The sequence below is a fragment of the Bubalus bubalis genome, chromosome 2 (assembly GCF_019923935.1).
Source record: "Bubalus bubalis isolate 160015118507 breed Murrah chromosome 2, NDDB_SH_1, whole genome shotgun sequence".
Lineage (NCBI taxonomy): Eukaryota > Metazoa > Chordata > Mammalia > Artiodactyla > Bovidae > Bubalus > Bubalus bubalis.
Window position 1 is genome coordinate 132,277,584 of NC_059158.1, and position 15,382 is coordinate 132,292,965.

Consider the following 15,382-nt stretch of genomic DNA (forward strand, 5'->3'; position numbering starts at 1 on the left):
AAGACTCTTGAGAGTTCCTTGGACTGCAAGGAGATCAAACCAGTCAGTCCTAAAGGAAATCAATTTTGAATATACATTGGATGGACTGATGCTGAAGCCAAAACTCCAATACTTTAGCCACCTGAGAAGAGCTGACTTATTAGAAAAGACCCTGATGCTGGAAAAGATTGAAGGCAGAGGAGAAGGGGATGACAGAGGATGAGATGGTTGGATGGCATCAACTCAATAGACATGAGCTTGAGCAAGCTCCGGAAGAAGCCTGGTGTGCTGCAGTCCATGGCGTCACAAAGAGTTGGACACAACTAAGCAACTGAACAATTGTTATGAGGATTTTTTACATCCAGGTTCCATATCTATGTGAGATGTTGGGCACTCACTGCTGGATATATTGACACTGTTCTAGCTACGTAGATGTCTCAGTGAACAAGACAGAAAGTATCCCTGACTTTGAGGTACTTACATTCTAGTTGAGGGGAGATGAGCTATTAAGTATATAGTATTAATATATGTCATGCTAGAATGTGATAAATGACATGGAAAGGAGAAAAATTATACCAGGGGACTAGGAATATAGGAGTTTGAGGTGGAGCAGAACTTAAGTTTCTTGAAAAGGTGAGATTTCAGCAGAGACCTCGAGGAGGAGAGGAAGTGAGTCTTGTGACTATGGGAGCAGCTCTTCAGATGCAGGGAAGAACAAGTGCAAAGGCCCTGAGGCAGGAGTGCCTCTGGCCTGTGCAAGGGGACCAGGGAGGGGGCAGTGGAGGAGATGAGCTTGGGGAAGGAATGGGGAAATAAATCATGTGCGGCCTATGGCCATTTTGAGGACTGATTTCTAGACCAAGTGAAATAGAGAGCCATTGAGCAGAGGAGGAACATGATCTGAGTTGTCAGAGCATCACTGACTGCTGTGTTGAGAATAGACTGTTGGAGCCCAGGAAGAAGGAGGAGGACCTATTAGATTAATGCAGAGATGGGGTAATAGGACTAGGGTGTTACGCTGAGGGTCATAGCAGTGATGCAGCCTGACATGTATGAAAGGCCCTGTCAGTGTGATTTGATGAGGAAAGCGATGTGAAGTGGGAAAGAAGGAGCACAGTAAAAATGACTGCAAGGTTTTTGTTTTGAGCTTCTGGAAGGATGGGGCTATCGTCAACTGGGGTGGGAAGGCTGGGGGTGGAATGGATTGGGGGCCAGAGCATAAGGATCAGAAGTTCATTTTTGGAGAGGCAAGTTTGAGATGTCTTTTAGACATCAGGAAGTGTTATCTCCTAGGCAGTTGGGTGTGTAAACGTACAATTTGGGTGAAAAGTATGAGCAACAGATATAAAGGGTCTCTAGAGGAAAACAGCATCTGGCAACAACTTTTGTTTTAAATAGGGGATTTTTCCCTCCTCCTGGTATAAGGCTTCCAAATTAGTAAAATCCTTTGATGATTTTCAAAGTCTAATGTACTTTCACACATTAAACCACATTTTTTGGAGGGATTTAATCAAGGTAAAGTAGCTTAATTAAAACAAAGGATTGTTAACAGAATTACAGATCCTTAATCCATTAATTCATTTTTCTTCTGTTTTCCTGGCTGAATTTTGAAGGGAAGCAGGATGTTGAAATATGAAGGCTGTGGGCTCTCTTGACATGAGACCAAGGTTTGTGTCTAGGTTCCACAGTTTATTAGCTGTGTGGAAGTGGCAAATTATTTAGCCTCCATGAAGCTGAAATAACTCCATCAGGAGTAATTTCAGCACTAACTGTCATTAAAATTAGAAAAAAATTTTTACCAGCATCTATAGTCATTTATTAATTCAGCAAATAATTATGACCTATTTTGTGCTAGGTGAGGAATATTCTGCTATAAATAATAGACTGTCTTTGCCCTTATGGAATGTTCAGTATTGGAAGCAAGCAGTTTATTAAAGAAGAAACTAGAATGTTAAGAAACTTGTGAAAACCTGCTCAAACGCACTGATGGGGAAATGCAAATGAAACTCAATGAAATATAACTTCATACTCATTAGATTAAGAGGGAAAAAAGTAAGAGTATCCAAGTTTGGTGAGGCAATGGAGGAAACAAATTCTTTTTTTTTGATGAAGGTGGGAGGTCAATTGTTCAGCCACCTTGGAGATGAACTTGACAGTATCTAATGAAGTAGAAAATGCACATCCCCTCCAACCCCAAAGTTCCACTGCTGGGAATGGGCGTCTGGGAAACTCGTGTTTCTCAGCATGCTCAAGGCAACATGCTCAGGATATTCACTGCAGCACTTGTGATAGCAAAAAGTGGAAGCAACCTAAATGTCTATCAGTGGGATTCAAACAATGTGATATTATGCAGGATTTTCGATGAATTCCATAGGTCAATGTGTATAAATCTCCCCGCAAAAGATGGGTAAAAATGCAAGTTGCAAAAGACACTACCCTTTTTCCTATTTAAACACCACACAAAACAGTATCATATGTTCTTATGTAGTAAAATGTTAACGTATAGATAGGAAGATACATGCAAAGGTGGTTACCCATATGGAGGAGAAAGAGGAATGAAATGGATGGTGTGAGGAGGAGAGACTTAACTGCTTCTGTGATGATTTCTTGCTTAGAAATAAAAAAGTGAACAGGGCAAAATTATTAAATCTGGGAACTTATAAATGGGCTGTTATTGTATATACTTTTCTGTTTGAAATATTTCATAAGCATTTAAAAATGTTATTGTGGTAAAATATACCTAACATGAAAGTTACCATTTTAAGCATTTTTGAGTGTACAGCCAATGGCAGTAAGCACCTTCACGTTGTTGTGCAGCCATCACTACCATCCGTCTCCAGAACTTTTTTCATCTTCCCAAACCCACACTCTGTGGCCATTAAACACTAACTTCTCATTCTTCCTCCCCTCAGCTCCTGGCAGTCACCATTCTACTTTCTGTCTCTATGAATCTGCTACTCTAGGTACCTCATAGAGGTAGACTCATATGTTATCTATACTTTTGTGACTGGCTTAAAATAATATCCTCAAGGTTCATCCACACTGTAGTGTGTGTCAGAATACTCTTCGTTTTTTAGGGCTGAATACTATTCCACTCAGAGAAGGCAATGGCAACCCACTCCAGTACTCTTGCCTGGAAAATCCCATGGACGGAGGAGCCTGGTAGGCTGCAGTCCATGGGGTTGTTAAGAGTCAGGCATGACTGAGCGACTTTACTTTCACTTTTCACTTTCATGCATTGGAAAAGGAAATGGCAACCCACTCCAGTATTCTTGCCTGGAGAATCCCACGGACAGAGGAGCCTAGTGGGCTGTCGTCTATGGGGTCGCACAGAGTTGGACATGACTGAAGTGACTTGGCAGCAGCAACTATTCCACTCTGGGTATATTCCACATTTTGTTTATCCAGTCTTCCCTCGATAGATGCTTGGGTTGCTTCCACCTTTTGACTATTGTGACATAATTAAACCATTCAAATCAAAATAAATAAATAACAGGGAAGTTATAGTTAGATAAAGTAAAAATAGAACAGTCTTTTACTCAATAAGAATACCCAGAGTTAAGCTTTTATCACACTAAGTCTGTACCCACTGATCTAGGTATGCTCATGGGAACAGTTGGCACAATGTGAATGTTGTGTGTGTGTGTGTGTGTGTAGTGTTTTAAGCTGATGAGAAATCTTTTTCATTCATGGGGCACCATGGCACAGACAATCCACACTAGCAGGCCATCCACTCTGTCATCCACATCTGCAATCCCAGCTTCTGCATCTGCCCCTCCAGGAGCCACTTCCCCCACCACAGATGGTGCCCTGGCTCAAGCCAAAGTTTACTTCTCAGTAAAGCTGGTACAAGTCAACAAAGAAAACAATCCCAGTCAACTGGCACGTGGTAAGTATTTGGGCTGAGAAGTATTTTGAGCCCCCTGTGCCAGCACGACAGTTGCAGCTGAGGCAGACCGGGACCCACCCAATTCTGGCTCACAGCAGCATGCATCACACCCCATCACACCCCATCACTACTGCTCATCTGAGTGGTTCCAGACGCCTGCCACCAGGGGTTCTCAGACTGAAAGTACTGGACCAGCTTCTCCTCACCAGTGTTCCTCAGAATTGCTTTAAATGACACAGGACAGATGAAAATGGAGCTGCTGTGGTTAAGGGGTGGGAGTGGGGTGAGTGTGAATTTGGAGGATCCAAACCCCAGTGGAGCTGCAAGGAAGCCCTGCTCAAGGCTACTGACCACTAGTCTAAAAGCCCACTGGCATATGGGGACACAGGAAGGAAGAGGATTCTAATCCAGAGAGGGGTAAACTCTTGTATGTAAGGTGAACCAGATATTCTGGTTGAAGAGTGTGTGTGTGTGTGTGTGTGTGTGTGTGTGTGATTGCCAGAGCCCCCTCCATATTGCCAGTGTGGTCTCTTAAATATGTCTTCCAGACACTTAGGGTTCCTCAGGGAGTGATTTGAAAATCTCTGACTCGTCTAACCTCACTTAACCCTTATGATGCTCTGCAGACCATGTGTCATCATCCCCACGTAACAGGGTGAAAACCCCATGGGCTGGAAGTGATGGAGCCAGGGAAGCTCCTACTGAGGCCTGAACTGCCCGTCTTTCAGCGGAGGCACACACACGCTACAGCAGCTTAAAGAGAGAAGACTTCTGGGAACTGAGGGTTCTGCCCCCAAATGAACCATCCTTCATGTAGGGGAAGCCCACTCTGGCATGCAGAATCAAGCAAATTCTAGCTGGGCAGGGTGGGGTTGTGGGGACGAGGGCCAAGCTCAGTGAGGTGGAACCAGGACTGGGATTACTGCTCATCTCCTGGGGAAGTCCCCTGCATTCAGGTCTCTCTTCCTCCAGCTCCTGATTCCCAGGCTCCTCACCCCCTTCCAGAAAGGGACCCAAGCTGCCAGGTGTCTGGTAGAAAACATATGACACATGGCAAAGCAGCAGTGGCTTCCTTCCTCCCAGACTGCCTGGCCCTCCAGGTGCCCAAGTCTACTCTTGTCTAAGGGGAAGGGGAGGGGCCGGCAGGGGACAGGGGAGAGCTCTGGAGAGCAGATGTGGGAGCTGTCTGTGGGGGTGGGGGTGGGGGATGAGGGTGCCTTATGACCAGTTGGAGGAGCAAAGGCCACATTGGAAGATGGTTGTGGCCTTTGTTAAAAGCTCTGCTTAGGAACTGGGTTTCAGTTTAAGTCTCTCTGTTACCAAATGCAAGTCCACATGCCTGATGCATAGTAAGGCCAAACAAACCGAAATGTCAGAGTTTGGAACAGAGAAAGGTTTATTGCAGGGCCCAGCAAGAAGAAAGGGTAGCTTGTATCCCCAGAACCCCTAAACTCCCTAAAGGGTTTCAGCAAAGCATTCTTTCCAGGGGTGCTGCATACAGCTTGCAGAATCCCAGACCAGGGGTTGAGCTAGGCCATGGCAGCGAAAGCACCAAGTCCTAACCACTAGACCACCAGGAAACTCCCTCAGCAAAGCATTTTAAAAGGCAGGGTGAGGGAGGGGCGTCCCAGGATAAGGGATCAGCTCATGCACAATACTGTGATTGGTTGATGTTGAGATAACAGGATGGTTAACATTATCAGTCCTTAGGCACCAGTAGGTCTGGGGGTTCTGTGCTCATAATCATCAAATAGTTAATTCTTCCGTTTGGTGATGGGTTTTGGCATCTGAAAAACTCAGGAAATACGCAAGAGATATTATTATCTGGGACTTCAGAGAGGAGCTACAGCAGAGGATGTGGAGAAGGCCCCATAAGCTCCTGATCCATCTCTAGACAAGACCCTTTTCTCTAAGGGCCAGTTGAAAGGTGAGCTATAAAAGGAAAAGCCCACAAAGGGCTCTCAAGGGTAGGACCAGAAAGAAAAATGGGAGCTATCTCAGACCCTGAGAAACTGTCTCCACCTTTGGTGAGTAGAAACAGATGGTGGCAGGCCACTCACAGAGACTTCAGTTCTGGAGGCAGAAGAGACCCTGCAGAGCAGCCCAGGGACATGTGGTGGAGGAAGGGAAGACTCGAGGGTGCTAGACCTCCTGAGTACTAAGCCAGTTAAACGGACACGCTTGCAGAGCTCACTGCCAGATGGGGCTGGAAATGGGCCCAGTGCCCGAGTTGACAGGGCAGTGAGTGGAGGCACCCTCAGACTGCAGCTCTTCAACCCTGTAGGCTGTTTGTTAAAGTACTTTTGCCTTCTCCTTCTTAACAGCACCCCCCCCACACACCTCCAGCCCCCCTTTCTTTTTTTCCTCCTTTCACTCTCTTTTCTTTTGTAAATGGAATCACCCAGCAGATATTTGAGTGTGTAGGCATGTACACACATTCAAAGGTTTGCCGACTTGTTTTAAGATACTATTTTACTTTTAGAATTTAAAAGTACACTCATTAAAAAATGGCTAAACCTAAAATGTTTTTGCAAATTTCAAAAAGTCCTTGAACACAATTAGAGTTGTACTTTTTTTTGTCTCTAACTTTCCCTGAGGAAATTTAGCATGGCCCTGTCTCCCTCTTGTGGATTTAATCTTATCTCTTGGTTGTACTATGTGTCTAAAATCAGAGTACAATTTATTGCAAACTTTTTGCTGCCTTGCCCTTCTTTGCAAAAGAAAAGGAAGCATTATAATTATCACAGAAAAAGTTTACTTTTCTGATTATAATTAGTACTTTGAAATAAACTTATTCTAACACATTATAATGCCAATATTCTGCCTGTAAAATCTAATGCTTATAGATTTAACATTAGATTAAAACTACTTAATCCTTAAATATTAGACTGACTTTATTTTCCATTTTATAGTTAAGAAAAGAAAAACCATGACAAAACTAAATTTGTACCTCACAATTTCTTGCAGAATTGTTAGCAATGATGACACAGTACAACAATACTTGATATTTTATCGATCATTTTCTTCTTGCCAAGCATTAGGCGAAGCACTTCACCTAAATTATATTACTTACTCTTGGCAATGAAATTATTAGTCTAATTTTGCTAAGAAACTGAGGCGTAAAATGGTTAAATACTTGCTTAAAATCACACAGCCCTTGCTGGGGTTTAAGTTGGATTAATATCAGTAATCCTAAAAGGAGACAGAGGAATGAAGAATAGCAGAAGCACCCATTAAATCCTCTCCCACATTTTGGCCTTTGGGAGATGAGCTGAAAGATATATGAATAATCCATAGGGATTTTTTTCCCCCTCTGAAATATTTTCAAGGATGATGGGCTTGTAAATAGAGTAGATTAATCATATTTTATAATATTTGCAAAGTTAAACTTTAAAACATGGAATACTTATGATTAATAATAGACATCACTCCTGCCACAAAGAGGGGTTGAGACCCAGAAGTCTGGAGGTGTAGATGGCTGCCTCCTGTTGTTATTGCTCCATTAACACTTTCAGCCACACCTACCCCATTGATTTTGTGAGACAGAGATCACAAACTAGCAAGAACATGACAGGACAAGACTGCCCTGCTGATCCGGAAACCCCTGGGTCTGGACAGCAAGAAAGGGGAGGGTAACAGAGGCTCTTTCGAAACAAGTCAGTCTTTTAAATATTCACTATGGTGTCTTTGTCTATGAAATGTCATTCTGCTATCTTTGAACCACATTTAGGTCTACATACAAGAGACAGGACGAATGGATGCTATTAGTGACCTCTTATCAAATTACGGAAACTCGATGGCCTTGGTGATTCCTTTCTTCATAAATTTGGCTGTGAGTCAAAAGGAGCTGTTCTTGTGATGGGGCTAACCTATCATCCTGTCAGCACCTTTCTTCTTCCTGAGACCATATGGCATAAGGGGAAAAAAAAGCCCAGGGAGTCCAATAGTCATGTTTCTGAGCAGAAACAGCTGGTATTAATTGCCAAGAAGGCAACATAAACACAGCAATTCTAGAGTGGCTGGTGAATGAGATCAAGCATCTTTAAACATGAAGATGAACGTGGTAGCCCTTCAGATAGCAGCTCCAACTGACTTAGAGAAAATACTGTGTTCAAAGGGGTTATATTTTAGTCATGCCTGCGTGCTAAGTTGCTTCAGCCATGTCCAACTCTTTGCGACCCTATGAACCATAGCCCACCAGGTTCCTCTGTCCATGGGGTTCTCCAGGCAAGAATACTGGAGTGGATTGCCATGCCCTTCTCCAGGGGATCTTCCCAACCCATTGATTTTAGTCAATGGACTTGAATACAAGGTACTGGGATGCTCTCCACACTAGAAGCCAGAAAACCCAAACTCAACTGGCTAAATAAGGGGCAATTTTTTTTCCCCTCGGGAAAAAAACAAATGTTGAGGCAGCTGCAGGGTTGATTAATTCAAAAGTAAAATGATATCATCAAGGATTTAGGTTCTTTCCATATTTTCACTCTGCCATCTCACCTTGTCAGACTTATCCTCTAGCTTACTGTAATAGTCACAAGACAGCGACTGCAGCTCCATGTGTTTATGAAAACATTCAGTAGGAGAAGAGAATATCCCTTCCTTCGATTTTTTTTTTTCTTTTAAGAGCAAAGAGGACGCTTCCCAACATTCCCCAGTTGGTATTTGCTCATTATCATATGTTGTCCAGGACTAGATCACATGTCCATGTTTAAAACAGTCACTGGCAAGAGAAATTATATCATCAGAATTGGCTTAGACCAATTATGATTCATCCTTGAGTCACATGGGAGAGGGATCACCTCAGGAGTGAAATAAGGGCTCTGCCTGGTGGCACTCGTGGTAAAAAACTCCCCTGTGAATGCAGGAGACACAAGAGATGTGGGTTCGATCCCGGGTCAAAAAGATCCCCTGGAGGAGGGCACGACAATCCACTCCAGTATTCTTACCTGGAGAATCCCATGAACAGAGGAGCCTGGCAGACTACAGTCCATAGTGTTGCAGAGTCAGATACGACTGAAGTGACTTAGCAGGTTATTATAAAGAAAAGGAAAGGGAAATGGTTGTTGTGTTAGCAACAAATGTTGGCTACATATGGTTTAGAATATGTGAGTATGTATGCATGTGTTTTCTTTTTTGAACATTATTTAAAGATCCTATTTATAGTCCAGACCCCAGTTCAACTATTTGGAATGTAACTTGGCAGAAATAACCAGAGCCAACACCTGTAGGAACTTTGAATAAAAACACCTCTTAGTTACAAAAGAAAGAAGCGGGGAAGAAAGGGATAGAAAGAGAAAGAGGGAAAGAAAGAGAGAAAGAAAGCCTCTGAGTTCAATTCTCTTGGCAGGAGGGGATTATAAAGAAAAAACAGCGCTTAGTACTGTCACTTTATATTTCAGTCTGACAATGGGCATTCCCCAAGTACCTCTGCAGGCAGTTTCCATACCAACGCAGAGAAGAAAACCTATGAAGTCATTATTTCATGTTTTGTAACTATAAAAGTAATTTTATATGATAAACATTTTTAGTATTTACCACGTTACCTGGGTATGAGTGTGTGTGTGTGTGTGTGTGTGTGTGTGTGTGTGTTGGAAGGAGAGAGAGAGAGGGGTAGAATGAAACTGTAGTTGTTTAGGATAAGTGCTTTAATAAGTCTCTTGTATACAGAAAATGAGGCTCCAGGACATGTTTAGAAGGAAATAGCAAAGAGAGAGTGAAATTGCCTTGCATGTGCAACAATCAGAAGTGTAGTTATGGGAAAAGGAGAGAGAGGAGGACAGAAGAAACGAGAAGTGAGCTGTGCAGCAAGTTGGGAGCTATGGCTGAATTTAAAATGAGAAATTTCTATAGCAGGGTGATCAAGGGACTTTTATGAACAAGGATATTTGAGACTTCATTTGAACTTGTGTGATATATGATCCTCTTTGGTCACCCTAATCTGTGTCATCTTGCTTCACATTCTAATGCTGGTGTGAGTGTTTTAGGGGAAATCAAAATGGCTGCATCCCACATCTGGATCAGTGTAGAAGAAGGCAGAGAAACATCATGATGTTTGCATGAGATCCAGAGTTTCGTAGAAGCCTGGCACCACAAATGACTCAGAAAGTAAACCCCAAAATGCACAGAGACTTGGAGATGGTCACAAACTCCAACTGGGATTTAGAAAGGAAGCAAAATTTTATTTAAATCTTTAAGGAAGGATAGTGTCAACTGACACTTGGCTTGCATCAATATAATAAAAAAAAATTTGCAAAGACACAGGGCATAATTTTACGTCCTCCCCCCGACCCACATTTCATAGACATTCTGTGTTTTAAAAAAATATATTCTTCAGGATGGGGAACACATATATACCTGTGGCAGATTCATTTTGATATTTGGCAAAACTAATACAATTATGTAAAGTTTAAAAATAAAATAAAATTAAAAAAATATATATTCTATCTAAATCTGGATTCTTAAAAATTTTATTACAAGTTATAGCCTATTCCAATTCAAAAATAGAGAAAATTTTATAGGCCTGCCATTACAGATGATAGTGGAAGATATTTGTACAGTCCTTATAAATACCTTTTTGTAGATTTGGACAAGTATTTTAAAACTTTTGTTGTGTGCCTACCAATAACTAAATGCTGAAATAGTAAATGACTTGCTCCCTTGAATTTTAAATACTGAAATTGCATCAAATGTGCTAAAACCTCAAAATAGATGTATTGAGCTGACTTTAATTAGTGTGAACTATTAAAACAGATTTATTGTGGTTGTTCCTTCTTCAATATCTATTTTTCTCTTACTTTTACATTATTCTTGACCTTTTGGCTGTAAGAGTTAGGAAATGTGTTACAAGTCTGTCTTATGCAGGAAAAGTTTGCCCTTTTATTTCCTTACTGCTGCTGCTGCTAAGTCGCTTCAGTCGTGTCTGACTCTGTGCGACCCCATGGACGGCAGCCCACCAAGCTCCTCTGTTCCTGGGATTCTCCAGGCAAGAATAGTGGAGTGGGTTGCCATTTCCTTCTCCTTACTGGATATAGACAAATTTTCATGGTAGATACAAACTCTTTAGTTTTTTTAAAAGCAAAATACTGATCTTGAATATTAGCTGCTGACACAAACAGATGTGTGGACCTGTAATAATGTGCATGAAAGCTATGTTATGATTTCTAACCCTGCTGTTTCAGAAGTTTCCTTAAATATTACATAAAACAGATACAGATCACTGACAGCAAATTAGTGCCTGCTTTTCACTTTAAGGGGCCTTAATAACACTGGAGTTTTACAATCTGAGGAAATATTAATGCCACTTTTCTGTGCCTATTTCTGGAACATCCTTCCTACATCTGTGCTATAATCAACTCTTTCCCACCTGTGCACCAGAGACCCCCATTGAACTTGTATGATTTTATAGAATATTAGGAACTCATACAGGAGTTGAATAGTTTTTTTAACCTGTATATGTGTATGACTCCTTGTAAAATGTGCATAGATACTACTGTGATTAATTTGCCTTTTGTGGAAATTCCCTGATATTCCAGTAGTTAGGATTCTGCTTTTCCACTACAGGCAGCACAAGTTCAATCTCTGGTCAGGGAACTAAGATCCTGCAAGCCACATGGCGCAACAAATAGTTGCCTTTTGTTTCTGGAAATTTCATTAGGAAATACTATGACTATTTCATGTGTCTATCTGATAATTTCTTTTTATGTTTGAAAAAGTGTTTGTAAAGGAGCAAAAAAAAAAAAAAAAGAAAAGAAACAACCTGAATGCCCAACATTTTTGTTGTTTAGTCACAGAGTTGTGGCCAACTTAGGGGGAGGGTTAAATAACAGATGGTGGATACTTGTAATTGAACTATTAGGCTATCATTAAAAATCATGTTGTAGAATAAAATATTGAGTGACAAGAAAGAGATGTTAGCAGGATATTATTATATGGAAAAAAGAAAGTTATAAATCAATATAATGGTATAACATTACTGTTTAACAAATTCAGTTCAGTTCAGTTCAGTCGCTCAGTCATGTCCGACCCCATGAATCACAGCACGCCAGGCCTCCCTGTCCATCACCAACTCCCGGAGTTCACTCAAACTCATGTCCATCAAGTCTGTGATGCCATCCAGCCATCTCATCCTCTATCGTCCCCTTTTCCTCCTGCCCCCAATCCCTCCCAGCATCAGAGTCTTTTAAAATGAGCCAACTCTTCGCATGATGTGGATGAAGTACTGGAGTTCAGCTTTAGCATCATTCCTTCCAAAGAAATCCCAGGGCTGATCTCCTTCACAATGGACTGGTTGGATCTCCTTGCAGTCCATGGGACTCTCAAGAGTCTTCTCCAACACCACAGTTCAAAAGCATCAATTCTTCGGCGCTCAGCTTTCTTCACAGTCCAACTTGAACATCCATACATGACTACTGGAAAAACCATAGCCTTGACTAGATGGACCTTTGTTAGTAAAGTAATGTCTCTGCTTTTGAATATGCTATCTAGGTTGGTCATAACTTTCCTTCCAAGGAGTAAGCGTCTTCTAATTTCATGGCTGCAATCACCATCTGCAGTGATTTTGGAGCCCCCCAAAATAAAGTCTGACACTGTTTCCACTGTTTCCCCATCTATTTCCCATGGACTGATGGGACCAGATGCCATGATCTTCTTTTTCTGAATGTTGAGCTTTAAGCCAACTTTTTCACTGTCCTCTTTCACTTTCATCAAGAGGCTTTTGAGTTCCTCTTCACTTTCTGCCATAAGGGTGGTGTCATCTGCATATCTGAGGTTATTGATATTTCTCCCAGCAATCTTGATTCCAGCCTGTGCTTCTTCCAGCCCAGCGTTTCTCATGATGTACTCTGGATATAAGTTAAATAAGCAGGGTGACAATATACAGCCTTGACGAACTCCTTTTCCTATTTGGAACCAGTCTGTTGTTCCATGTCCAGTTCTAACTGTTGCTTCCTGACCTGCATACAAATTTCTCAAGAGGCAGGTCAGGTGGTCTGGTATTCCCATCTCTTTCAGAATTTTCCACAGTTTATTGTGATCCACACAGTCAAAGGCTTTGGCATAGTCAATAAAGCAGAAATAGATGTTTTTCTGGAACTCTCTTGCTTTTTCAATAATCCAGTGGATGTTGGCAATTTGAACTCTGGTTCCTCTGCCTTTTCTAAAACCAGCTTGAACGTTCACATATTGCTGAAGCCTGGCTTGGAGAATTTTGAGCATTACTTTACTAGCATGTGAGATGAGTGCAATTGTGCAGTATTTTGAGCATTCTTTGGCATTGCCTTTCTTTGGGATTGGAATGAAAACTGACCTTTTCCAGTCCTGTGGCCACTGCTGAGTTTTCCAAATTTGCTGGCGTATTGAGTGCAGCACTTTCACAGCATCATCTTTCAGGATTTGAAATAGCTGCACTGGAATTCCATCACCTCCACTAGCTTTGTTCGTAGTGATGCTTTCTAAGGCCCACTTGACTTCACATTCCAGGATCTGGCTCTAGATGAGTGATTACACCATCATGATTATCTGGGTCATGAAGATCTTTTTTGTACAGTTCTTCTGTGTATTCTTGCCACCTTTTCTTAATATCTTCTGCTTCTGTTAGGTCCATACCATTTCTGTCTTTTATCGAGCCCATCTTTGCATGAAATGTTCCCTTGGTATCTCTGATTTTCTTGAAGAGATCTCTAGTCTTTCCCATTCTGTTGTTTTCCTCTATTTCTTTGCATTGATCGCTGAAGAAGGCTTTCTTATCTCTTCTTGCTATTCTTTGGAACTCTGCATTCAGAGGCTTATATCTTTCCTTTTCTCCTTTGCTTTTTGCTTCTCTTCTTTTCACAGCTCTTTGTAAGGCCTCCCCAGACAGCCATTTTGCTTTTTTACATTTCTTTTCCATGGGGATGGTCTTGATCCCTGTCTCCTGTACAATGTCATGAACCTCAGTCCATAGTTCATCAATCACTCTATCTATCAGATCTAGTCCCTTAAATCTATTTCTCAGTTCCTTTGTATAATCATAAGGGATTTGATTTAAGTCATACCTGAATGGTTTAGTGGTTTTCCCTACTTTCTTCAATTTAACAAGTTACAGGCAGATAAAATATAGAAAAAAGAAGACATCACTATAAGCTTATTATTTTTTATCTCTGGGTAATGAAATTACAGTTTTTTCCCCCAATGTTCTATAACTTTAGTTATAAGGGAAAATTTACATTTATGTTTAAGTTTCCTTTTTTAAAAGAGTTTGCTATTGTCCCTCAAAGAAATAGTATTGGTGACCATTGGCTTTTCAATCCATTAGATATACTAAAGCTGTTTAATCTGGAGGTGTGTGAGATAGTGTTGACTAGCTTTTGCTGGCAGCCCTCTCCCTCACCCCATCTGTGGCAGTTCTGCTAATGATGTGACTTGATGCCTGTCGCCATTACTTGGGGAGGAAGCACAGCTGGGCACTCTTTCTCAGAGAACAGGATAGGTCAGAGGCCTTCCCTGATGACCATGAGAAGAAGGGTCATTTTAGGTTGTGTTAAGAAGATAAAAAAATCCTCTTTATTCTAAACAAATGTGTATGTGCATATTGGTGTGTGCAACATATATGTATATAGTATTTTGCAATAAGGGAAAATGTAATTAAAACCAAGTGTTGCTCTGGGCTATTGTGGCCATTACTGGCCCTTTTGCTGAACTGCAGATGGACAGAATTATGTTGCCTTAATAAACGTGACTCTTAAGTGCCAGCTGTCATACAGCATGGCAGCCCTCCACGCTAACAAAGCCCTCATTAAATGGTTTGCTCGGAATAATTTGCCTGCTCTCCCTGCCTTTCTAGCAACTGACAACTCTGCTCCTCCCCCTCTCCACCAGACCTTCAGTGGACACCGTTAATCACTGAAAGACAAGTCTTTGCCATGTGTGATGGGATGGTAATTTTTTTAATAGTACATGTCTTTATATTATTTTTATGCCCTCTTTCAAAAGTTTTTAAATGAGGTTGGTAGCTAACATCCTGTGCTATCATTCATTTTGTGGCAAAATAATAATTGCTAATTTTCTTCTTCAGAGAACCAGAGCTTTATCAGGAATAACATTATGCAAATGACTATGCAAATATAAGCAGAGGAGTATCTGGGAAAAAAAGAAGTTCAGATAAATCCTTCAGAACACATCCAAAGTTGACTGAAAAACATAACTGTGCATTTTAAACTATGAGGTCACCATCATAGCAAAGGGAATTTATTACTAATGAGAATTTTGTGTGAAAGCTCTGCACTCAAAATAAAAGAGGTAGGGAATGCATCAGTATTTATTCAAGCTTAATTTATTTATGATATTATGGTTGTCCTTGTTAACTGTTAAATCGTCTTGGTATGGGTCTCTTCATCCTTTAAGTGATGCCTAACAGTCTAAAATACTTAATGTTCAAACTTCTATTAGCATTAAGAATTAATCCTTTATTTTCTCCACTATCTATGTTTTTTCCTTATCATCAGTGTTTTAGTTCTTTCATGTTGATTATTATTGGAG